Raw genomic sequence first — 24,088 nt, forward strand, 5'->3', positions numbered from 1 at the left:
TCATATAGGTTATTTTCTATGGATAAGTAAAGCTTTACTACAAATAAATCCTCATATGTGCACCTTGACGATATATACCTTCAAGGTACTTGGATCTGGAGTTAGGAATAGTACATTTATACTTACCTATTTGCACTTACCTTTTTGATATTCTTTCCCTCAATATTTCTGACACAATATTCTGTCCACATGGTATTTATGTTTCCAATATTCTCTCACTGATACATTTCACCAGCTGAAAGCTTCAGGTGAAATGCATCAGTCCACAGGATGTGATATGACACTTCCACTGACCTCAATGGAAAGCCATGCCCTTTGTCCCTGCTGGCATCACAGAAAGTATCATAACTGACAAAAAGCACAATAAATGCAAGATCTAGTGACAAAAAGTCACCAAAACAGACAAAGGAGTAGTTCAATTGCCCCCGTACTCTACTGACAGAGCTAGAAAGATATACTGTGGGTAAATCAATCCCATTCCTAGACCTTCTGATCAATCTTTCCAAACGGGAACCTAACACAAAAACATTCAAAAAACCCACGGACAGACACAGCCCACTACTGTTTAGCAGTCACCGTCCCAGGGTCCTATGGGAGAATCTTCTCTATGGGCAGTTTCTGCGGCTGCGCCATAATTGTAGCAACATCTATGACTAAAAACAACAAGCTAACAATTTGGCTAGACGTGAGTACCCACCCAGACAAATAAAAACTGCACAATAAAGAGCATGTAACAACAATAGAGAGTACCTCCTAGAACCATGAGAGAGACCTTAGTCTGATGACTTGACATGTGTGTGACAACATTTACTCCAGAGTCCAACTTCATCAAGAAAGCTATTAGAAAACACTGGAAAATTCTGCAAACAGACAATCTGACATTTAATCCACCTAGATTTGCATTTAAAAGAACAGAGAACCTAAAAGACTTGCTCATCAACATGACCGAAACCACAATTGCTTTCAGTTCAAAGACCACTTTGGAATCTGCCACCTATGGTGAGCCATTATCCATGTGCAGCATTTGCCCCTAAACTAAGCCAACTAAGTTCCAATTGACTGACATGGACACAACAAAAACATATCTACTGCAATACTGGAAATTGCATCTATTTGATTACCTGTCCCTGTCACCTCAAATATATGGGGATGACAACTTGAACGGTTAAAGTACAAATCACTGAACATCGTAGCAATCAGATGCAAAAGAACCAACACTAAGATGTGCATCCATTACACCACGGTCGGTCATTCGCCATATGACCTTATCTGGACCATTCTTGAGGCGGGCACACATATAAGGCAGGAAGTACTCTTTAGGAAAGAGCAAACGTTGAGTTTAAGATTGATCACACATAAAGTTGGATTGAATGATGATACCATGAGGGGAGCTTAACAAATGAATACCCCTCCAACCTGCCTTCTGTACCACAAAATATGCCCCCATACTTCACTCCCTAATGGAGAACAGGGCTGACCCTACATCTGGGGTTGGGTCAACTAACCTGTCTTCACACATGAACTTCTGTGATGATCACCATCTCTCTTTTTGTATTCAGAACCAACTACCCCAAAGCCTCCCCTATACCACTAAGCATCACATTCTAAAAATTATCTCCAAATGTAAAATAGTCACATCATAGCTCTTAGAAATTCAAAAATTGACGATAGACAAGTAGCATTTGGACTGTTTTCAAAACCATTGTCCCATTGTATAGCATTACAGTTTCGACCACAGTACACTTAACAAATTGATAGATGACCATATTGCAATGGGATAGGCCAAATATAATGTTTTTATAAGGCCAATCCTAATCCAACATGAAATAGTCAACAAGGATTGATATGTCCGCCCACCCTCCCTAATATGTCTAATACAGGACATGCACTAGTCTTACAATCACCAATATTTATTTATTTATTTTATGAAACTTATAGAGCGCACAAATGCCCAAGGGTGGTTCGGTGCTAATAACAGCAAACTAGGACTCTAGAAGGCGAGCAGCTGAGAGTTATTGATTAAATAACCATGTTTTGATTTTTCTGCGAAAAATCATCAAGGATTGAGAGGATCGCACATCCAGGTCCAGTGAGTTCCATAGTTTAGTGGTAGCCACCAAGAAACGTCTATCACCCCAGGAAGCCGTTCTGTTTCTAGGCACGGACATCAGGAATGCATTAGCAGACTGTAATGGTCTATTGGGGACATGAAATGATAGGGCATTTAAAAGAAAGCGAGGTCCTTGGTTGCGAGTTGCTTTATAAGCAATGCACAAAGCTTTGAACTTTATTCTGTTTTTCACAGTAAGCCAATGGTAAGTTATTATTACGTGGGCGATGGGCATGAACTTAGGAGTTGCTGAAAGCATTCTGGCAGCCGCGTTCTGCACCGATTGCAACTTACTAATCACTTTCTGCCTGAACTTGGAGGTAAGTAAGGTAAGATCTTTTTGATGATTTTAATTTTATAAAAGGAAGCAGATGCAATGGCATTTGCATGAACAGCAAACGTGAGCTTTTCGTCCAGAATTTTCACCTAAGCAACTGGATTGGGAGGAGGGCCTAAGTCAGCAGGCCACCAGGAACTGGACCAGATGGGATGGAGTTTGCCAAAAACCATAACCTCAGTTTTCTCGGAATTAAGCTTAAGGCAATTCTCTGTCATCCATTTGCTGATGGCAAGTATAGCCTGTTGGAAATTAGCTGCTACTCTCTCTCCGTTGTTTTTTATTGCTAGCACCAATTGGGTGTCGTCAGCATAGGATGTTGGGCTCATCCCGTATAACTTGATGATTTTTGCTAACTCCATTACATAAATGTAATAGAGCAATGGATTCAGGGTCCATTACCACTACCAATAGGAAGTGGTAGCTAATCAGACATGAGACAACCAAGTGTAACCTGTCATCCAGCCCCCCCTTAAGATAGCCACCCCTGTTCACGTTCTAGTCTTTGGGAACCACAAACAGGAAGTGATACATATTTTATTTAACCACTCGGAATGGAAAGCGCCGTCACGGAGCCCAGAGGCTGGTGCAGAGGGTCACAGAACTCCGCCATTGAGTGAGTATTGCTCAGCAATAGGACGGTATGCAAGACCAGAGGTAAGACGCACGATTCCTGTTAACCTGTGCCATGCCTCTTTAAATACCTTTGGTCGCAAATGAGTGGTTCACTCTGGTTACCTTCTGTTAGACCGACACTGACCCAAGAGGGGTTAGTGTTTTTAAAGTGGCATGGTTGTATGTGCACAGGTGTAGCGTGTAACATACACAGATAAGCATGAATTAATGAACACTAGGGCTTTGAATATCGAAACCAGGCAGCTCACATGCATTCCCCCACGCAAAACACACTTGGTGAATGCATTGAGAAGACAAAAGTACCGAAACCTTATGATTACTATGATCTTGAGTATCGCATAGAGTCTACCACTGCAGTCCTTTGTAGAGTGTGTGTTGGGATGCGATTGGTTTGCGCTTCCTTTTACCTATTTACCTTGCTCTCCCTTGACTAACTGTCACCACAAACTACCCATTGGGGCTGAGAACAGACCTAGCAGTCAAGTATATAATGCAATTTGCAACACTGAATCAAGCCTGCCTTTGCAAAGAGCCCCTTTGTGGGTGCCGGCCCGGCAAGGACAATGCCCAGATGATGAAGCATGACAACTTTTGGGGTGTGTGAGGGCACTTGTTCCTATTGGAGTGTATTCCACTGACTTGACTCACCAGTAACAAGATGCTTGTAACGAGGAAACTGCACACATCTAAATTTATAAGTTACTGTGATAAGGAGCGTTTGTGCTGGGCCTACCAAAAAAAGCTCCTAGTTCCTAATACTTAAATTACTATTATGGTAATCAACCTAGCCAGGTCCAGATGTAAAATTCTACACAATGATCCTATACCCAAATAGAGCTTAATGTGTGATTAGAACCTGACATGCCTAAGTGAATTGTGAAACATCCAAGATTACCTACCATATGCCCAATTGTAACCTCAGAAGCGCAAACATGCCAAGTTACTATCTCCAAATACCAAACAATTGCCAGAAACACTTTGGCTTGCATAATTCATTCATTTCCCCGGTATTGAGACATTAATTGAGCTGTTACCGTGCACAGCTATTTTAATCTATCCTAGCCAGTGAGACATCAAGAGATTTCCTACAATACACCGGACCTGACACATGTGACATATTACCACCACTGCCAAGACATCTGCAGAACCCTAGCAATGTGCTCACTTGGGTTTTTCCTGCACTCTGGTCTCCAAATACTGACACCTCAAGAGTACTAAAATCTATATTATGGCCCACAATACACATTTGTGGCAAAATAATTAGATTTTATTAGAGCTCCCACAGCGAAGCTGCGGGTGCAGTGCACCCCAAAAACATTCTATCAAAACATCATACACTAATATATTGCTACAGAAAGCACTTACAGCACATACCTGTCTTGATTTGCAACTACCCATGTATCACTTCAAACTCAACTTGTGGACTGCCCATCTTGCCTTGCCTGACACACTTTTTTTCCAGTGGAGGAAGTAGGGAGCGCCAATCAAGCTATGACTGAGTTAACCTGAGCGCTGAACGGGGTTCCTGACATTTTTAATCATGACCCACTGGTTTGTACAAAAATATTAACACATGTCTTTAATGTGGCATAGAGAAAGGGTCCTCTCTCTTCTTGACCTGTCATGATCTGAGTGTTTAACAAGGGGGATAGGTTGGACTGCAGGTGTTATAGGCCAATTTCCCTCATTCATTCATCAGTTAAGATTCTGAGTAGGGTGATCTCGTCTATATTATCAAACTGGCTGTAGCAAGAAGATGTGATCTCCTATTTGCAATACAGGGTTAGGCAGGGTAAAGGCACTCCCGATCAGTTCTTAATTTACACCTGTTAATTGGTAAACATACAGTGGCTAAAAGAGGGTAGATGCATCTGGTGTTTGTCGACCTGGTGTTGGCCTTTGACCGGGTCAACAGAATGAAGCTATGGTCACTACTAATTGACTTAGGGCTGGACCATAACCTTATAAACTTTTTACATAATCAGCATCAGCACCTTACAGCTGCAGTTAGGTACAATCATAATGGGTCCAAATAAAAATAAATAAAGGGGTGAGGAAAGGATGTATTTGGCCTTGTTATTATTAACACTGTATACAACAACCTACACCCTTTTTTATGCTTGGCCACAAAGCATATTCCCGGACAGGGTTCCAGTTTATTCCAGCACTTATATATGCTGATGGTACTGTTTGTTATCCAGAACAGCAGTACACCTTTAGCATTTACTTAATTCCGTCATCAAGTTCATGGCTTCCATTGAGATGGACTTAACCCACTCTAAATCTCATATGATGTTTATTTGCCATAAGAAGAAAGCCCAGAGGAAAATAATGGGTGGCATTCAGCAAGTGACCATGTTTCTTTGTTCCCTTATTTGGGGATCATTTTTGATGAGAGGTGGGTCATGGAGAAACCTGCTGACGAGATCAGTTGCCTCTGTATTTGAATTTGCGAAAAGGTTGGGGCTAGACCCATAAAAGCCATGGTTAAAATTTACCAAGCTAAATGTTTATCCATTGTTAGTTATGGAAGTGATGTATGGGGATATAGAATTATGTTGAGATACAGAGATCTGAGAATGATTTTCTTAGAAGATTACTGTTAATCCAATATTCACTGTTATAGCGCATGAAGAAGTGGGATTGGAGTATATTGTGGACAGACTGGCTCTTTCACCCATAGCTCGTTGCTTCACAATTTGGTGATGTACCGCGCTAGGGCTGCACCAGGCTATTATAAACTACTGTGTTTCCCTGGATAAAGGTCATTCCACACCATGGCTGTACTTAAAATCTTTCTGGAAAACTGGGGTGTCCAGGGTTATATGGGGCACCAGAGAGGATCACCCAAAAATGTATTCCTAGATTATAAAGAAATTTATGACAATAGGTAAAGCGAATAGATAAGTAAGAAAAGTTTTATAACAGTCAGAGACCATATACTTCTAAAAACAGATGTTTTTATGGAACCCTATTTCATCACAGTTATATCACCTCATCACTGTTTTCTTTTAACCGGCTTCATATTAACCCATTTTAGATTGAATCTTTTGCACTGGCTTTTAGCAGAACCCCAGGGGTAGCAAAAGGTGGAAGACCAAGGGCCATGCTCAAGTGATAGCTTTTCGCCTCAAGACACAATGCACTATATATATTTTTGTGATCATTACCATTACCGTTGCTCAGAAGGGAAGGGATTTGGCAGGAAAAAGCAGCATTGAGCCACCTTCATATGTTACAGTCCCCCAAAATGTTCTTTAATGTGGCAGGCTTTTTGGTGGGTAGGAACAAATGCTTGAGCAGCAAAAATTATGCAAATACCTTTTTAAATTGAATCCTTTTATAGTACTTAAATATTAAAGATATGTATTTATGATGAGATGTACTTTTTATCTTATTTTTATGCATGTGGTGTACTGGTGTCTACAGGCGACAGATTTGTCCAGATTGATCAGTTTGCTTTGCTATTACCAGCTTATTTTTATACTCTCAGTACTGGGTTATCAGTGTTTGGGGCAGGACAGAAATGCATGACCCGAGCTCTCTAAACCTTTTAATACTGGGATGTTAGTGCATAGGTCACTCAAGCCATGTCAATGCTTAAGTACTGGAATGTGGGTGAATACCACTGTCTCAGACATTCTGTCACATCCACTTTCCAGTTTTCCTCTTTTCTCAGGTCATCATTATACTATCTAATTGTTTGAATCATCTCAACTATAAGTTTTACAGAACATTTGTTTCCCCTGACTTATTCATTCTACCTCCTGTATTTTTGATGCTGTGCTGGATTTTGTTTTAGCTGGCTTAGATGCTTTGGGCACTTTGCCACTGCTGATCAGTGTCAAAGTGCAGGTGTTCCCTGTATAAATTTTTGTTACAATTGGTTCTCCCTGATTGGAATATTTGATCTACTGGTAAGCCCCTAGCAAAGTGCACTTGAAGTGTGCCAGGGCCTATAAACTCAATTATTCCAGTGGACCTGCAGCACTGATTGCCACTGCAGTGTCCGTGTGTAGTTGTTAACCGATGATGGATTAAACCCAGATCAGTTGACTGGGGGTGAGTGCTTGCATTGTTCAACACTCCGTCCATCATGCCCTTTGGTTTTGCTTTGTGGTTGTTAACTGCTGTGTCGACTTGGCAAGTGCACCCACTTGCCAGGCCCTGCCATTCCCTTTTCTTACTTGTAAGGTAACCCTGTAGTAGGCCCAAGGTAGACCCCTGGGCAGGGTGCAGTATATGTTAAAGGCAGGATATGTAATGATGTATGTAACATGTTCTGATAGTGAAATACTGCCAATTTCATTTTTTCACTATTGAAATGCTATCTTGCCCCACAGGATGGAATGGTAAATGCTTTGTAGCATCTTACAAGTATAAATTCCCACTGGGACAAGATAGAGAAATAAAGTTTAGGCTCTTTGAACTCATAATTTAATGACAGTCTTTTAGTAAAGATGTTTTTTAAGTAAAATAATTATTTCCTTTCAAATGTGGTCATCCTAAAAAAATTTAAGTTAAACTAAAAATCCAGCAGAAGGAAGTGAAGATTTGGTACTACATAAGATTGTCATTGCAAATTCCATACTACTGTGACTCCGCTCCTATTTGGGACTCTCCAGGCACCCCGGCCTTTCTCTTGGTCTCATTAGCAACCCCACTACGAGAGAGTGGGATCAACTATTAGGGTCAACTTTTAGAAAACTCTAAATTCGTTTCATGGCAGAGATTGTCTGAGGCTTCTAATAACTCCGCTTCTAAATTCAAATATTATCAATTAGCCAGTAGGGCAATACACTTAATGAAAAGGGTGAGGGGAACTCCGAGGCCGAATCTAGGATAAAATTACGACCCACATTACAGAAAGAAATCGCAGAGTGGTACTGGCTGTTTATTCAGGCAGAGAAGGGGCTCTGGATTCATTGATTGAACGCTGAAAGAGGGAACTGCCGGATAAAGATCATGAATTATTATGGCAAGTATCTATGGCTTACTTATGGCGCTATGTGAGATCTGCCCCATTAAGAAAAAAAATCTCTCTACTGTCCATAAGGCTTATTGGACACCTCGGAGGTTATCGAAGATGGGAAGCTGAACAGTAAAAAAATGCCCCAAATGTGGTGAAGATAATGCGAATAAAGCACATTGATCCAGTCATTCTGGGAGAAAGTGGGTAAGAAGTGGGTAAGATTCTATCAGAGGTCTTAGGCCAAGAATAAGAGGTGAGCTTGGATATTGTTATTTTCGGGGGTTTTAACGGGAGCGGAAGATCATGGCAATTATACTAATAAACAAAAAATTACAATTTTTGTTTTAATATTGCTGGCAAGAAGCGAATTGTGTATTAAATGGATACTTCCATGTTCTCCCACAGAGATAGAATGGATTCATTTTGTACAAATGGTGGCAACTCTCGATCAAGCCACTAGGCTAAGTAAGAAAACTAAATTTTAGGAACTATGGGACATATGGTTAGAAGCATATAGAAATTAGTTAATCTCAGCCTCTCAATTTGATACACGTTTATTACTCCTTAAAATTTAGTCTTGAATTCTGGTTGTTTTGCTTTCTTTTGCTTTCTGTTGCTATTTTGTTTTTTCCCTTTGCCTCTTTCTAATTACTTGGTGCTATGATTAGTAATATGCTTCACAGGTTTGGGCTTATCTGTGTCAGAGCCATTATTTTTTTACCTGTTTCAGTGAAGTTAGTCCTTTTGACCGGGCAGGGGGGATATCATCCCTAATAACCCGAGATGTGTATAACATCTCCTCCTTATGGAGAGACAGGGTTCCCCTGCCTTGTAAAAATGGACCCCTTTTCTGATATGGTCTTGCATATTTACAAATGAGGACAAAAAGAAAAAGAAAGTAGCCATTTTCTGTGTGCTCCTGTGCCTCTGCCTGTGTATCTCTGTCTATTTGCATATTGACTGTCTGGTTTGGAGTGACAGGGGCTGAGGATATGCATTCACTGTAGAAAAGCCACAGGAGGGGGGTTAGGTGTGCCTGGCCCTTCCTGGAGGACTCAGAGCTGAACTGAATAGCCCTTTGCTGACTTTATAGTAATCGGGGGAGATTTCCTTGCACCTGAATAGGTGCTGTCTCCCTTGCACAATGATGTCTCCATCCCCGGCAGTCAGACTAAACCAGTGAGAACTGGTTTGGACCCTTGCACAAAGAGAACAAAGACATTTTGGGCTATAAGTATTAGACCTAAAACCCCAGAACTGCTTCTGGGATCAAGAGGAACCTTTGCCAAGAAGAAGAGCCAGAAAAACTGGAGGAGGAGGAGAACTGCCCCATTGCTGTGTGCTGTCTGGGGTTGGCATGCAGTAGCTGTTTCTGCCAAGGAAAGAACAAGGACTTTGCTGTGAGCTGCACCCACTGCTTACGGAATATCTCCAAGGGCTTGAGTAGAGCTTGCCTCCTGTTCTGAAGTCTCAGGGACACAAAGACCTTAACCCCAGCTACCCTGAACTTCCTTCCTGGGAATTATGGCCTGCCAAGAGGTGCCAGTCACTGTGTTCGGCCTCTGGAGGTTGTTCCTGGCTGTTGGGAGCTGGAAAAGCAACGCAACTACAAGAAAATTGATGCATTGCTCTTCTTGCAGCTGTTTCCCCGATGGAGCACTGCGGTGCGAGAAGAATCTCTACACATCGCAGCATTACTGCCAAAACTGACGCAGGACCTGTCACCGTTAAAAGAACCAAAACAGTGAGGGGTCGTGGCTGAAGAAACTTACGCAGCGCCGCCCGACGCCGCTGCATCGATCACCACGGCATTCCGGTTTTTCCCGCATAGTACCTATGCAGTAAGGTTTCCTGACGCATCACCCACAGACCAGAACCATCTCCGACACATCACTTCCCCCTACAGACCGGATTCGATGCATCACTTCTCCTGCGTGCAGCAGAACTGTTGCATCACCTCCCTCATTGTGTCACAAACTGACACATCTCTTTGTTTTTCAGCGCTCCCCGTCTCTGTGACTGTTTGGCTTTGGGAATTTTGTCACAACTACAAGTACTTTGAGAGAAATCACTCTTCCATAGTTTTCTATGGGCCAAGTTGTTTGAAACATTTTTAAAGTCATATTCCTATTACCTGTATGTTGCATTTTTGTCATTTTGGTCTTGTTGAGTTTAGATAAATATACTTTATTTTTGCTGGTGTGGTGTCCATTTGTGGTGTTATCACTGTATTACTGTGTGTTTTGAGTACAAATACTTTACACATTGCCTTTGGGATATGTCTGTCTGCTCGTTCCAAGCTACCCAGTGTGTGAGCGGGGGTTATCTAAAGTGTGGTATCTCCCTTACCCTGACTAGAAGCAAGGGTCCCTATTTGGAGAAAAAGTGCCAACAAGAGACCCCTATTTCTAACAATATCCTATCTCTCCATTCACCCTGTTAAGTATCAGTCTCCCTTAACTCATTCCCTAATACACCTTATTGTACATAGCTCTTCCTACTTCTTTGTCTGCTCTCCCTTGTTTTCCCCTCTTGGGTCCTTTCTCCAATTCATCTTTTGCTTGCATATGCTTTCATTACTGCTCATCTCTTTCCACTTCCTTCACAAAACAGTTACAACATAGACAGGTGTGCAGAATTGCCTTGCTCAGATAGCAGATCACCAAGTTGCATCAGTAAAGCAAGCTTCTCTAAAAGAGTACAGTGCAGGTACAGCACAGGCTGTGGCAATGCAAGAGTTCTGGACACAGAACAGTTTAAGGAACAGTAGTGCAAGCTTCCGTCACACAGAAAATGTACCAGTATTTTACACTTTCTAGACACAAGAAGGCACAATACAGGCTGTACCTGCACATACTTCCTTCACAGAAAAGGCACAGGAAGCGCCACCGCCAGTTTCCCAGGCACATTTGGTAAACCATAGAAAGCATCAGTGCTAGCCTCTCTCTCAAAAATAGGTACTACATAGAAAACAGAAATAAATGCCTCCTTAAAATAATACAGGCTCAGTATGTATAGCAGCAGAGCATATCTACTTCACAAAGCGGGCACAGCACAGCAAACAACACTGCAGGCCTTCCATGCACAACACAGGCACAATACAAACAGCAGCAGAATCTATCATATAAAACAGGCACAGCACAAGACACTGCACTGAAGGTCTCTCTCCAACAAAATAGGTACAGTATTGGAAGCAGACCCACAGGTCTACCTTACAAAACAGATACAGCACAAGAGCAGCTGTGCAGGACTTCCCTGCACAGTACGGGTACAATACACACAGTAGCAGGATCTACCTTAAAAAACAGGCACAGCACTGGAGGGCTGTCAGACAATACAGGTGCTGTATTGGAAGGAGCAAAATAGGCCCACCTCACAAAAAACGTACAGCACAAAAAAGCAATCAACGTGTTAAGCCTCCCTTAGAAAAGTAGATTAATGGCTGAATGTGCCCAAGTGACATGTATCGCCATGCCACATTCAAAACCACCCTGTCTTTTTATCCAACATCATTTTGCATGTTGGGATTTTAAGGGACAATGTTAGACCTGGCATCATTGGCGTGGGTTAAGCATGGGCGAATTTTGCGAATCTCGCGTTCGTGAATTTTGCGGATTTGCGAATTCGCAATCCGCAAAATCCGCGAATTCCCGCGAATTTGCGGATTTTTTTTTTTTTGTGTTCGCCCGTGTTTCTGCCAGTTCGCGAGGGTTTTTACAATTTCGCAATTTGCGAACTTACCTGTCGGGTCGCAAGTTTTGCGAACTTGTTGTTTCTACGTGTCCAGCCTGTTTGGGACACTCTTCTTCATCACTGCCACTCTCTGTCACCACTGCCACTCTCTGACTACTCATGCCACCCTCTGGCCCACCCATGCCACCCTCTGTTTCATCACCACACCCTCTGGTTGTCCAGTGTACATTATTTTCGGCAAAGCAAAGCACACCTTCCCTGCCTCAAGTGACCTGAATTAATTTGGGGCTGATTAATGTGTCACAGAATATTTTTTTAGCTGGCACCTGCTTCCTTAGTGCGCCCTGATTAGTGATCTTTTGCACTTGCTAAGTGCTTTCATTGTTGCAAAATTAGTTACAACACCTGCCCTGCCCCAACTGACAATAATGAATTAGGGGCTGATTAATGGATTTTAACTTCCAGCCTGGCTCCTGCTTGTCTCCCTTAGCTGTAATTCAGGACCTTTGTGGCATATGTGTAACTATTCTGAGGTTCAGAGCAGGGTCACATAATAGTTGCAACTGGCAACTGAACTCTGGAGGGGCCCCTCAGGAAGCACTACAGGAAATGGCTACTAATGATGAGCCTGAACTTTTGAACCTGGTAAGTAGTTTCAGTTTTGCTAAGATCGTATTTCTGCAATTTAGCACTTATTCGCGGGGCGCGAAGTTGTACTGGGAAGCCGCGAACTCACGCGAACAGAGCTCGCGGATTTGCGGATTTTGCGGATTTTGCGGGAGATTCGCGAATCTCGCGGATTGCGAATTTCCCGAAAATCCGCAAAATCCGCGAGCGAAACGGATTTTCCGCCCATGCTTAGCGTGGGTCCACTTTCCTCTTTTCTCTTCCTTTCTGTTATGCTGGCTGGATTTAGAACCTCTGGATGCTGTGCCACTGCTAATCAGTGCTACAGTGCGAATGCTCCCTGTGTAAAGATGATTTCAAGGATTAGGATAACCATAATACCTAGATCTGTGTCGCATGTTCTAATTGTCAGTTACCCTCCCTTTCACTGTCGCTACTGTGAAACATTCTATTCTCATAAGCCACAATGGGCCGGTTGAGGATTACCTTCTATCATCCTATAAATACACCGGGACCTGATAAGAACTTCGAGTTTGATATGTTTATGCTCAGGACATTGAGAGACACCTTTTAGTAAGGACCATTTATATATCCCATGTTTGGAAATGCCTCTTCTGAAAACATGGTAGTTTTTTGCCTAAGCATTACTGTAGGCTTGGCAAGTATGTGTATTGGCCGTCTGGTTTTGGAGCAGCAGAGCCAGCCGCGTCAGACCTGGCTAGAGAGAGATATTGGTATTCAGGGCCTGGGGAGGGGTGAGTCTTTGATCCGTGCATGGCCGTGCCAGGCAAGGTGAATGATGGCTCCACCTCCCACTGGGTGTCTGATAGCAGACTCCCTCATTCTGAAAGGGCGGGGTTTCGCCTCATAAACCAAGTGCTCCCCGACCCCACCAAGCTGGTTCAGACTGGACCAAGTGATTTGTGACTTTAGAGAACAATGACTTTTTAGGTATAAAACGCTGCGCTTGAACTTTGTCAACGTGTGTTCCTTCTGGATGTCAATAAGAAACTCTGTCTGAGTGAACAGAGGAAAGGACTTTGAAACTTTCACCAAGCTTGCCAAAGATACTACCCAAGGGCCTGAATTGAGAGCGCCTCCTGCAGAAGTCTTGGGGACATTAGACTTCACCCCGTCAGTCGTCGGATTTCCTGTGCAAGGAATTCTGCTTACAGATGAGGCCTCCGTTGAGTAATCCGGAGCCTCTAGTTCTACTGTGAGGATAAACCTTTGAAACTTTTGCTGAATTTGTGTGGGCCGCTACAGCTAAGAGAGAACTGCGGCCGCTGAAAGCCCACCTGAATCTGAACCGTTGGCATTGTCGCTCAATCTATGTGGGCCGCTGCTGCTAAGAGAAAGCTGCCACTGCTGAGAGCCCGTCCGAATTTGAACCTTCTAAACTTTCAGTGAAGCTGAGTGGGCTGCTGCAGCTAAGAGAGAGCTGAAGCCGCTGAGAGCCCGCCGGAATCTATGTGGGTCGCTGCAGCTAAGAGAGAGCTGCCGCCACTGAGAGCCTGCCTGAATTAGAACCTTTGAACCCCTCGACTGAATCCGTGTGGGTTGCTTCTGAGTGCCTGCACCCTTGCCAATGTTGTATCACCCTGATTCGTCCTGTGGGCCGCTGCAGCTAAGAGAGAGCTTCTGCCACTGAGTGCCCGCACCTTGGCCAACTTTGCAGCACCCTTCGTCGGTGGGCCACTGCAGCTAAGAGAGAGATGCTGCCGCTCAGTGCCCCCACCTTCACCAACTTTGCATCACCCTTCGTCCTGTGAGCCGCCGCAGCTAAGAGAGAGCTGCTGTCGCTGAGTGCCCGCACCTTCACCAACTGTGCATCACCCTTCGTCCTGTGGGCCGCTGCAGCTAAGAGATAGCTGCTGTCGCTGAGTGCCCGCACCTTGGCCAACTTTGCAGCACCCTTCGTCCGGTGGGCCGCCGCAGCTAAGAGAGAGATGCTGCCGCTCAGTGCCCCCACCTTCACCAACTTTGCATCACCCTTCGTCCTGTGAGCCGCCGCAGCTAAGAGAGAGCTGCTGTCGCTGAGTGCCCGCACCTTCACCAACTGTGCATCACCCTTCGTCCTGTGGGCTGCTGCAGCTAAGAGAGAACTGCTGCTTTTGAGTGCCCGCACTTTTGCCTACTTTGCATTATAGTGATTCGTCCTGTGGGCCATTGCAGGTAAGGGAAAGCTGCTGCCGCTGAGTGCCCGCACTTTTGCTAACTTTACCCCATTGAGATTTGTCCTGCGGGCCGTCACAACTAAGGAAGAGCTGCTGCCGCTGAGTGCCTGCACTTTTGCCCCTTTGCGTCATTGCGGATTGTCCCATGGGCCCCCGCAGCTAAGAGAGAGCAGCTGCCGCGGAGTGCCCGCAGCTTGTTCACCATTGTCGAGGATTGTCGCTATCGTCCTGTGGGCCACCGCAGCTAAGAGAGAGCTGCTGCCGCTGTAAGCCCACCACAGAGCTGCAAGACGAGAGTCACCACCACCACCAGCCCGGGCCACCGCAGTCGCGTGCTGCTGTCGCTGAGTGCCAAAATCATTGTGGGTGCACGTTGCGGACCTCTGCAGCCAAGACTTGTGGTTGCTGGGAGTCCACCTGTCACCATCGTTGCTTATTCGAGAAGCTGAAGCTGCGTGCTGTGTTCCCTTTCATCGGCAGGTATCTGGTGCGCAACTGGTTGCGTAGGCCCTGACCTTGAACTCAGTCATTTCCACGTTTTAGTGAATAAGTTATTGCCTTTTTGAGTCCCTACTAGTTTACGTGCATTGTAGCTTGTTGAAACTTTTTGAGAGTTTTGAGTTATACTGTTGAATAAAGATACTATTTTTCTATACCTACCTGAGTTGTGTCCTTTAGTGGTGTCGTTAGTGCCTTATTGTGCATGTTCATAAATGCTTCACACACTGCCTCTGGGATAGGCCTAACTACTCATGCTACGTTACCACAGGGTTGAGCAGAGGTTGTCGAAAGGGGTTGCCTACTTGCCCTGACTTAGGATGAAGGGTCCCTATTTGGACATTGGTGCCAGCTATTGCCAACTAGAGACCCCCATTTCTAACAGACAGCTTATACAAAGAGCAAAAGTATGAGTGGCAGAATGCAAAGAGATGTTGGTAAAAAGCCAGGACTGTCTGAAGGGGATACATATTACATGGAGCCACATTATACTGTGGGGCATATTTATGAAATAATGGGGCAGTGCAGTGCAGCCAGTCACTTTACTGCCAGCACTGCATCACTGGGAAAGAGCAGAAATTAGCCGTAAATAAGGCATATTGGTTTTCCTTGCATTTCCCCTGTTGCTGGCAACCAAAGAGCTGCCTAACGCCAACGTAGTCAACATTTTGCACCATGGTGCAAGGATCCCTGCATTGTATGCAGAATTGTTTTTGTGCAGGAAAGGACATCTTCCCGCAGGAAAACAATCCTGAGAGGCATGCAGTACCATAGAAAGTGGAATTAACACGGATAAACAAAGATATTACCATTCATTATGCCTCTCCTCGGGAGAGCATCTTTTTTGTGCATTCCCAGGGTTACAAGATCTTGTAAATCTGGGAATGCATCAAAAACCACAGTAGTTGCATCGGAACACCTATGCAACACCAAAGGAATGCTTTCCCAGGACTGAATAACACAATGCAGCGATTTGTGCTGCGTTACTCCCGATTTTTAGAGCCATCCAATGTTGCGCATAGTGGCTTTGAGTGGCTTCAAAAATCTGACTAAAGGTTTGTTTCGCTCTTGCACCACATTACACAGTGTAAGAGTGACGCAAACCTGGTCATAAATATGGCCCTGTGTTTGCACAGACAACAGCTCTGAGATGTGTGCTAGGTACTTATGTTTAACTGTGATGAATAATCCAAAACACTGGTCCCCATTACTCTGAAAGTGGCATCAAGTGCTATTTGAGCCTGATCTTAGAAATGTTCAGGTATTTTATACATTAAATGAGTCAGCTAGAGGCCATCCATAATGCATGGGACAACAGAGCAAGAGGCGTTTTAAGGGGTTTTCCACCCAAAGAAAATGTGGGAAAAAAGTGGCAACATACCAAATTTTATAGCTAATTTTCTTAATGATAGTGACTAAAAAATAATAATACGACACAGGACTTCATCACACAGTACACCATGGTGTTATGGGAATTGAGAAGGAAAACGGAATAATGCAACATTTCTGTGCTCTTTTCTCATTACTACCATATGGGTGAATTAGAGCACACTGAATACATGTTTGGATCTTTGGGTTAGGTTTTTATTCGAAAGAAATTCGTTTTTTAGTTGTAAAAGGTCCACAGTTGTCTTCTTACTATAAACCAAGTACCCATGAAGCACTTGACTCTCTCGGGGTAGCAAAGTAGAGCAGTACAAGGTCTATTCAGGGAAGAGGGGTGGGCTAGGAATCTCCATTCACTGGCACACAATAATAACACTCAATAAATGATTGTCCGGTCAGTGCTTTTCTTTGAAAAAGTAAAAGCAGATTTATTACACATACGAATATGTAGATCAGGTAGATGGAATTACCTTTGGTGACATTTTGAAATCACTTGTGACCCTTACTGTGTCATGAACTTCAAAAATCACAGTGCCCGCCCACTCCCAAACTATATCAAGTAGATCCTCACAATAAAAGGGGTGCCTTTTCAATAAAGCCGGCTAATTTGCTTTGCCAGGGGATCACCACAGTATTATCAACATCATGCCTATTGGCTTTGTGAGGTGGTTTTCATATTAATATATGAGGCAAGCCTTTTTGCTTTGTCTGGGGTCACCACATTAATATATCAGGCAAGCCCCTTGGCTTTGTCAAGGCGGCACAAAATTATAACTTTAACTGCAAGTTAAAAAGCACCATAATATCTCTGAAAATAATACCCATACTTTAATGCAAATATTATTGTCAATAAGGTATTACAATGAGTATCAAAAACCACTGTCAGCAATATATATAAAGCAATGAAATCCACATAAAACATGCGTAAGTCTTACTTGTACTACTTTAGGACACGCAGACTGCAGCCCCAGAACCAACCACTAAAGGTTACTGCATTCCCAAGCTATAGAACAAATGTTCCAGCCTTAACAATGCTTTAAAAATCATGAAAAAGTGTCCCCAGGTCAGGTATCCTTTTACCTGGGAGACATAGGGTTATTTCCTGCATCTCCCGAATAGAGACCTGCTGGTGGTAGCCCTACCATCCTGGAGCACCACAAATAACAATCCCCTTCGTAAAGTAGTCAGTGTGGGGCATTATGGGCACACCCAAGGTCCGAAGCCATGACCACTTTATAAGCAGCTTTGGCCCCTCTTCCCTCTGTGAGTGTGGCCTTGTGCCACACTTTCTTTTTTTTTGTTTCTTTTTTTGTCTTTGTGGATGTCCTACTCCCTACACCTCCTCTAGTAGGCAAGAGCAGAGTATTATGCGCCTTGAGGTGGGGGGTTATGAATGGTGTCCCCCTGCTTGATTGCTAACCCTCCTGAGGCGGAAGCCGGGAGGTTGTGTTGACCCCGTGCCCCGCTTATGACAGCTGGCTTCCCGGTTGCTCGGCCGATTAGGCGCTGAGTCACACGGACCCAGAGCACTGCGGGCGCCATCTTGGGGGAAGTCTAACGATCATAACGCTCTAATCCACAGCACATAAAAGAAACAGCTATGCCTCCGCGTAGCGGACGCGTACAGCGGACGCGCCGGACCTGCGCCGGAGTCGCGCCAGAGTCCAGCCCGTCTGCGCCCGTCCGCGCCAGGACGTCGCCCCTCGCCCTATCCCAAGGAGACACTAAAAAAGGTTACTATGGATACTCTAAGAACGAACTACTGTCTTTTAACCACAGACACGAAAACTGTACTAAATTCAGCCTTAACCATAACAACTCCCTTGCCGTTTGTCCCTGTGGATTCCCCGCGCCTATACTCTCACTTCCATCGTCTTGCATCAAACCCCCCCCCCCTCAATCCTTAGTCTAGGTCTTTTGAATGTCAGGTCCCTTCCAAAACACCATCTAGAAATCTTCGAGTTGCTATCTAACCAAACATGTGACGTTCTATTTGTAACAGAAACTTGGTTGAAGGATGATATGGACTCTATTATAAACTTAGCAACCCCTAAGGGATACACCGCGTACACCTTAAACAGACATTCCAGAGGAGGTGGGATAGCGATGATTGCTAAAACCCATCTTACCTGTACCTTCACTAACCTAGTGATAGAGGACTGTGAAAGCGCTCGGTTTCACATTAAAGTTAACCCCCAACTCACCCTTACGGGTCTCTTGATCTACAGACCCCCGGGCACGGACGCCAACTTTATAAAGTCACTCCTGGAGAATGTCTGCTCCTTGGTCATTAAAACCGCCAATTTCTCCATCATTGGAGACTTAAACATTCACTTTGATTCCACCACAGACAATAAGATCAACTCCCTTATTGCTGACCTTGCTGCCTTATAGCTCTGCCAACTCGTGAGGGGTCCCACACACAGTGGTCTGCACCTTCTCGACCCAGTTTTCTCTAACTTGACTAACCTGACAGTCCATTCTCCCATCCCCATGACCTGGACAGATCACTACCTAGTAACCATGGACTTACCCGCCAATAGTTACCCTTTCATCAACCCTACCCACCAGGTCTTGAAAAGACCATGGAAAAAACTTCACTTGGAAGATCTTCACGCCCTCCTCACTGCAGACCCCTCCATCTCCAGCGACGATCCTCACCTAGACTATGATTGTCTCTGTAACCGGATAACAAAAGCTCTAGACTCATTGATCCCAGCTAAACTAACTAAACCACGAACCCACGAATCTAGTCCCTGGTTTAATAATGAGCTCACTTTGCTTAGAAAAGAGCTAAAAAAAGCAGAACGCAGATGGAGAAAGGACTATGACCCCACGTTAAAAAGCATATATTCTCAGCTTCAAAAAAGCTATCATCGCAATATATGTAAGACTAGGGCGGCATACTATGCGTCGGAACTTCAGAACAGCCACAACGCCTCTAAAACTATCTTTCGAATTTTGAAAGAACTCAGTGCTAAAAAAACTGTAAAAGACCTCAATACCTCCCCAGACCTTTGCGAAAACCTGGCCACCTTCTTTATGGACAAAATTTAAAAAATCTACAATACGTTTACGACAGTGCCCCATCATCTACCCATAGCCGACTCTCATGGACCCAAACTTTCCTCTATTCCTGCCATTAGCCATGACAACTATCTGAAAATCTGCGCCAAAATTAAATCCGGCTCTCCCGCTGATCCTTTAAAGCCTGAACTCTTCAGAGAGGCTGGTGAACTCGTTCTGGGCCCACTCAGAGACATTACCAACTCGTCCTTCCTTACGGCAAATATCCCTACCAACTGGAAACAAGCATGGGTCTCACCAATCATAAAAAAACCCTCACTTGACCCCAGCCTCCCGGAGAACTTCAGGCCCATCTCCCTGCTCCCTTGGCCAGCCAAGGTGGCAGAAGCACATGTCAACTCCATCTTGACCAACTTCTTAGTGGCTAACTCCATTCTAGACAGGTCTCAACATGGATTCCAAGCTGGGCACAGTACCGAAACTGCACTCCTAAGCATCATTGAACATCTTCGGACCATACTGGACGCAGGAGGAAAGGCAGCACTGATTCTTTTAGATCTCAGTGCTGCCTTCGATACAGTTTCACATAAGGTACTGCTGTCCAGACTTGAGGAAGTAGGAGTCGTTGACCAGGCCCTTAACTGGTTTAGGGCTTTCCTTGCCGACAGATCCTTCAGGGTCTCCACCCCACCCTTCATTTCGAAGGAATGTCCCGTTGAACAAGGAGTCCCCCAAGGGTCGGCTCTTAGCCCGACCCTGTTCAATGTTTATGTCCTCCCGCTGGCAGAGGTAGCTAGGAAACATGGACTCACATTGGTGTCCTACGCTGACGACACCCAGCTGGTGGTGGCTCTAAAAGACGATAACGGCCTGAGTGCTATGAACTTCAGACAAACCCTCAGTGACATCACCAGCTGGATGTCGGCAAACTACCTCCAATTAAACGCCGGCAAAACGGAGGTTCTGCTTCTAAGCAAAGATACAACGGACTGGGGCAATAACTGGTGGCCGGAAACCTTGGACCAACCGCCTGTCCCCAAGAATGTGGTAAAAAACCTAGGAGTCTGGGTGGACTCTGCTTTGAACTTTACCCACCACACTAAAAAAGTCGCTGCCACATGTTTCGGGATCCTTCGAAACCTTCGGCCCATTCTAAAATTTTTCGACCATCAAACACGCCAGGTGATAATACAGTCGGCAATTTTATCACGGCTGGACTACGCTAGCTCACTACTGCTGGGAACTAACGTAGCTGAGAAAGTTAGACTACAAAGAGTCCAAAACGCCGCTGCAAGAGCTCTTACAGGTCTACCCCGGCACAAAGCGGTCTCCTCCACCCTCAGGAACCTACACTGGCTACCTGTTGAAAAGAGGATCCATTTTAAATCTCTTTGCCTTGCTTTTAAAATTCTGAAATTCTCCTCCCCACCGATGCTATGTCCACTGCTCTCACCCTACGTCCCTCGGCGCTCCCTCCGGTCAGAAGGTCAGAACTTGGTCACTATCCCCCGTACCAAGTTAAGCCGAATGGGTGGACGCTCGTTTGGATACTTAGCCGCCAAACTTTGGAATGGACTCCCAGCTCAAATCCGCGCAATGAACGACCTTCTATCCTTTCGCAAAGCCATAAAAACCTACCTTTTTAACTAGTTATGTGATGTACACTTCTGGACCTCCCCATATTTCCATCTTGCTGTCCCCTGGACATTGGCAGCTAGCGCCGGGACGCCCCTTGGCTGGGGCAGCCGCGCGCTATATAAACACCTCTAAACACTTCTAACTCTGGCACAATGGGTGAGAGAGCACCCTGCAGGAGATTCTCTTATTGTGGGGTCACGGGATGGGGTACTGGGACCTTGACTTTGTTTTCATAGAAGTCTGGGGAGGGGAGCTTGCACTGACGCCTAGGCATTGACCCACTCCTGCAGTAGTTTAGGAAAAGGTGGAAGAGACCCACATACTCTGTTGCTCTGTTGCTCATGCCCAAGGGGCCACTCGCACCAATCCTGGGCTAATTATACCCCAGGTGGTAAGCTCTAGCCACCCAGAACATTTTGAGCAGGCATCCTACCCTCAAAAGAGGCCAACTATGTAGGGCGTTTGTTTCACTGGCTCCTTGGCCAGCCTTCTCCTCTGCTATGTTCCCCAAGGCCTCCTGGATGTACTGTAGGGCATCTAGGGGGTAGTGGAGTCCAAGTCTTCCTCCAACTGGTCCTTAGGGAGTCTTAGGGGGAAAGCATCACTGGCCATTGAGAGACCTTGGGTCAGCTGCAGACAGAGTCCTCAGTCCATCAGGGTATCATGGAGCTTGTCTTTCTAGCTGTCCATGCTGTTGCAATGTCCATGTGTTGCCACCGTCGAATTCCAGGTCCGAAGTCTTGCTCTACTTCATATTCTGGGGCTACATTTTTTAGGCCTGAAGGTGGGGACATTCATTTGTCTAAGACCAATCTGGTCAGGGCACAACTCCTCCTTGGCCATCCTGTCAGGAAGATCCACTCCCCTCTACAACCAGGACCTTTGTACATTGTCTGACTCCAATACATATTTCCCAGTGGAAGCACCATTACCAGCCCAGGAAGATGGGTACTCCTTGGAAGGCTCTAAAAACTTTACACAGAAAAATAAAAACATTTTAAAAGAGGAATTTCTAAAATTATCATTTAAAATCTGGTCTTGCCATTAAAGATAGTGATAAATTACAATTCAAATGAGTAGACGAATTGTTTTTCTATCTGCAACCACTCAGAATTTTACATTTAATAAAGTTAACAATGTAGCCCAATAATTTCCTATTGCAGCAGCTACCTTGCTACAGTGAAATTCATTTTTGGGGATATTTCCCTGTAAGGACATGTTCAGCATTCATTTCTACATGTCCTACTTTTAAATATCTGCACCCTGCCTAATGAACAGTAAGGCCTACATATGGGTGACTTATTCATGTTTAAAAGGAAGGTTTAGGCCTGTAAAAAGGATATTTTGACAGGTTGAATTTGCAGTGTAAAACTGCCACACAAATGTACCTTGTGTGTAGTTACCAGGTAGAGCATGGCTGTAGTCTCTCACACACAGACCACACACATGTGCACAAATGTTCAAATGTAAGCAGCCCAAAAACCCCTAACCTATCTGCGTCCCAGCAATCTTGTCTTAAAAGACGGACATCAGAGATAAACACATACAGTCCAATTTACCATGTAATTACAGTGAGTGAGACCCAGGTAACGAGACTCGACCATAATACAGGTCCACAAACTATGTAATTCAAAGCAAAACATTTTAGCGTACTGAAGGGGCACAACCCATTTGCAAAGCTGTCATTTGCTGCTGTGAAATCTGAATAGCAGATTTCCTTTAGAGCAACTCTTAGTTCAATTTAAAGTATGGCTGCACTTTAAAACACATTTTCAAGCAATGACATTCAAAACACCATCGTCCTTGAGTGCAACTCTCACTTTAGAGCACCAGTCTCCTTGAAAACATCCATTAAGCATCCACCTTTTTCAAGCACCTGTTCCCTTTATATGGTTGCCTCATTTGATACACATCAACACATCAACACTGCAACACACTCCTCTCCTGTGAAGCATCTTTTGCTGGCAAAGCACCTCTGTCTTATGAAGAATTTTTCTGATGAAAAATACTTCTCTCCTGTAGAGCACCTCTGTACTCTTCTTTCCTGTGAAATACCTATCTCTCTAAAGCATATCTCCCAGTAAACATCTGTCTCCTAAAATGCAACCAGGTCTTGTACACCTGCTGTAAAGCACACACTCTGTGAAGCACCTCTCAGGTACACAATTGTTCTAGTGTAAAGCAGCTATCTCCTGTAAAATACCTATCTATGATAGAAACACTACTGTTTTATAAAACACTTGTCTCCTGTAATCACCTATCTTCTGTATTCCCACTACTCTAAAGCATATATAGTGCAAGGGACACACCTTGCGAAGCATCTTTCTTGTAAAAAATTACTTTTGTGTTGAGCAGCCCTCTCCTGTCAAACACCAAAATTACACTTGTAAGTCCCTCCTGTCCTGTAATGAACCCTTTAATACTTTGTGTTACTGGTTGAGAGTATAACACCCTACTCAAGTGAAGCTACCATCCTTATCAGGGTGAAGTCACAGGCAAACCCTAATTTATTCTGTGCTTAACCCTCTGGTAACTTGGCACAGAGCAGTCAGTCTTAAATTAGAGGCAATGTGTAAAGTATCAATGCAGCACTTTAAACAGTAAGTGGAACACAACACACCAAAAATCCCATACCAATTTAGAAACAGAGAGTATAATATAATAAATAATTTTAGATAAAAACTGCAAAAATTCAATAATGAATTTTAACGATGTAAGTGTAAAGAGTTCCAAAAGCACAAAGCGCTTTCTGTTGACATCTGATCGCACTAGACTGGGAAAAAGTCACATGCTCAGGCTGACCAAAATGGAGCGTGGGTCAGCTACAAGGATCCACTTATGCCCACGGAACAAGAGTACCCTAAATCCTAGTTGTGGAGAGTTACTGAGTCCAGCATTTTGGATGTGTTGCGCAGTCGAGGCCATGCATTAGTCCTGACAGCTGCGAAACTTCAATTCAAGGTCCTGCATCATCATCGTGGATCGAA

The 24,088-nt window shown here is 44.4% G+C and overlaps 1 protein-coding gene across 1 annotated transcript in view; it reads right to left on the reverse strand.

The window, feature by feature from the left end:
- LOC147751542 (uncharacterized) overlaps positions 1–24,088 on the reverse strand; it is a 785,370-nt gene that overhangs the window by 157,049 nt on the left and 604,233 nt on the right. The gene's annotated exons all lie outside the window — the stretch shown is intronic.

This window comes from Lissotriton vulgaris, chromosome 1_1, assembly GCF_964263255.1.
Source record: "Lissotriton vulgaris chromosome 1_1, aLisVul1.2, whole genome shotgun sequence".
NCBI lineage: Eukaryota > Metazoa > Chordata > Amphibia > Caudata > Salamandridae > Lissotriton > Lissotriton vulgaris.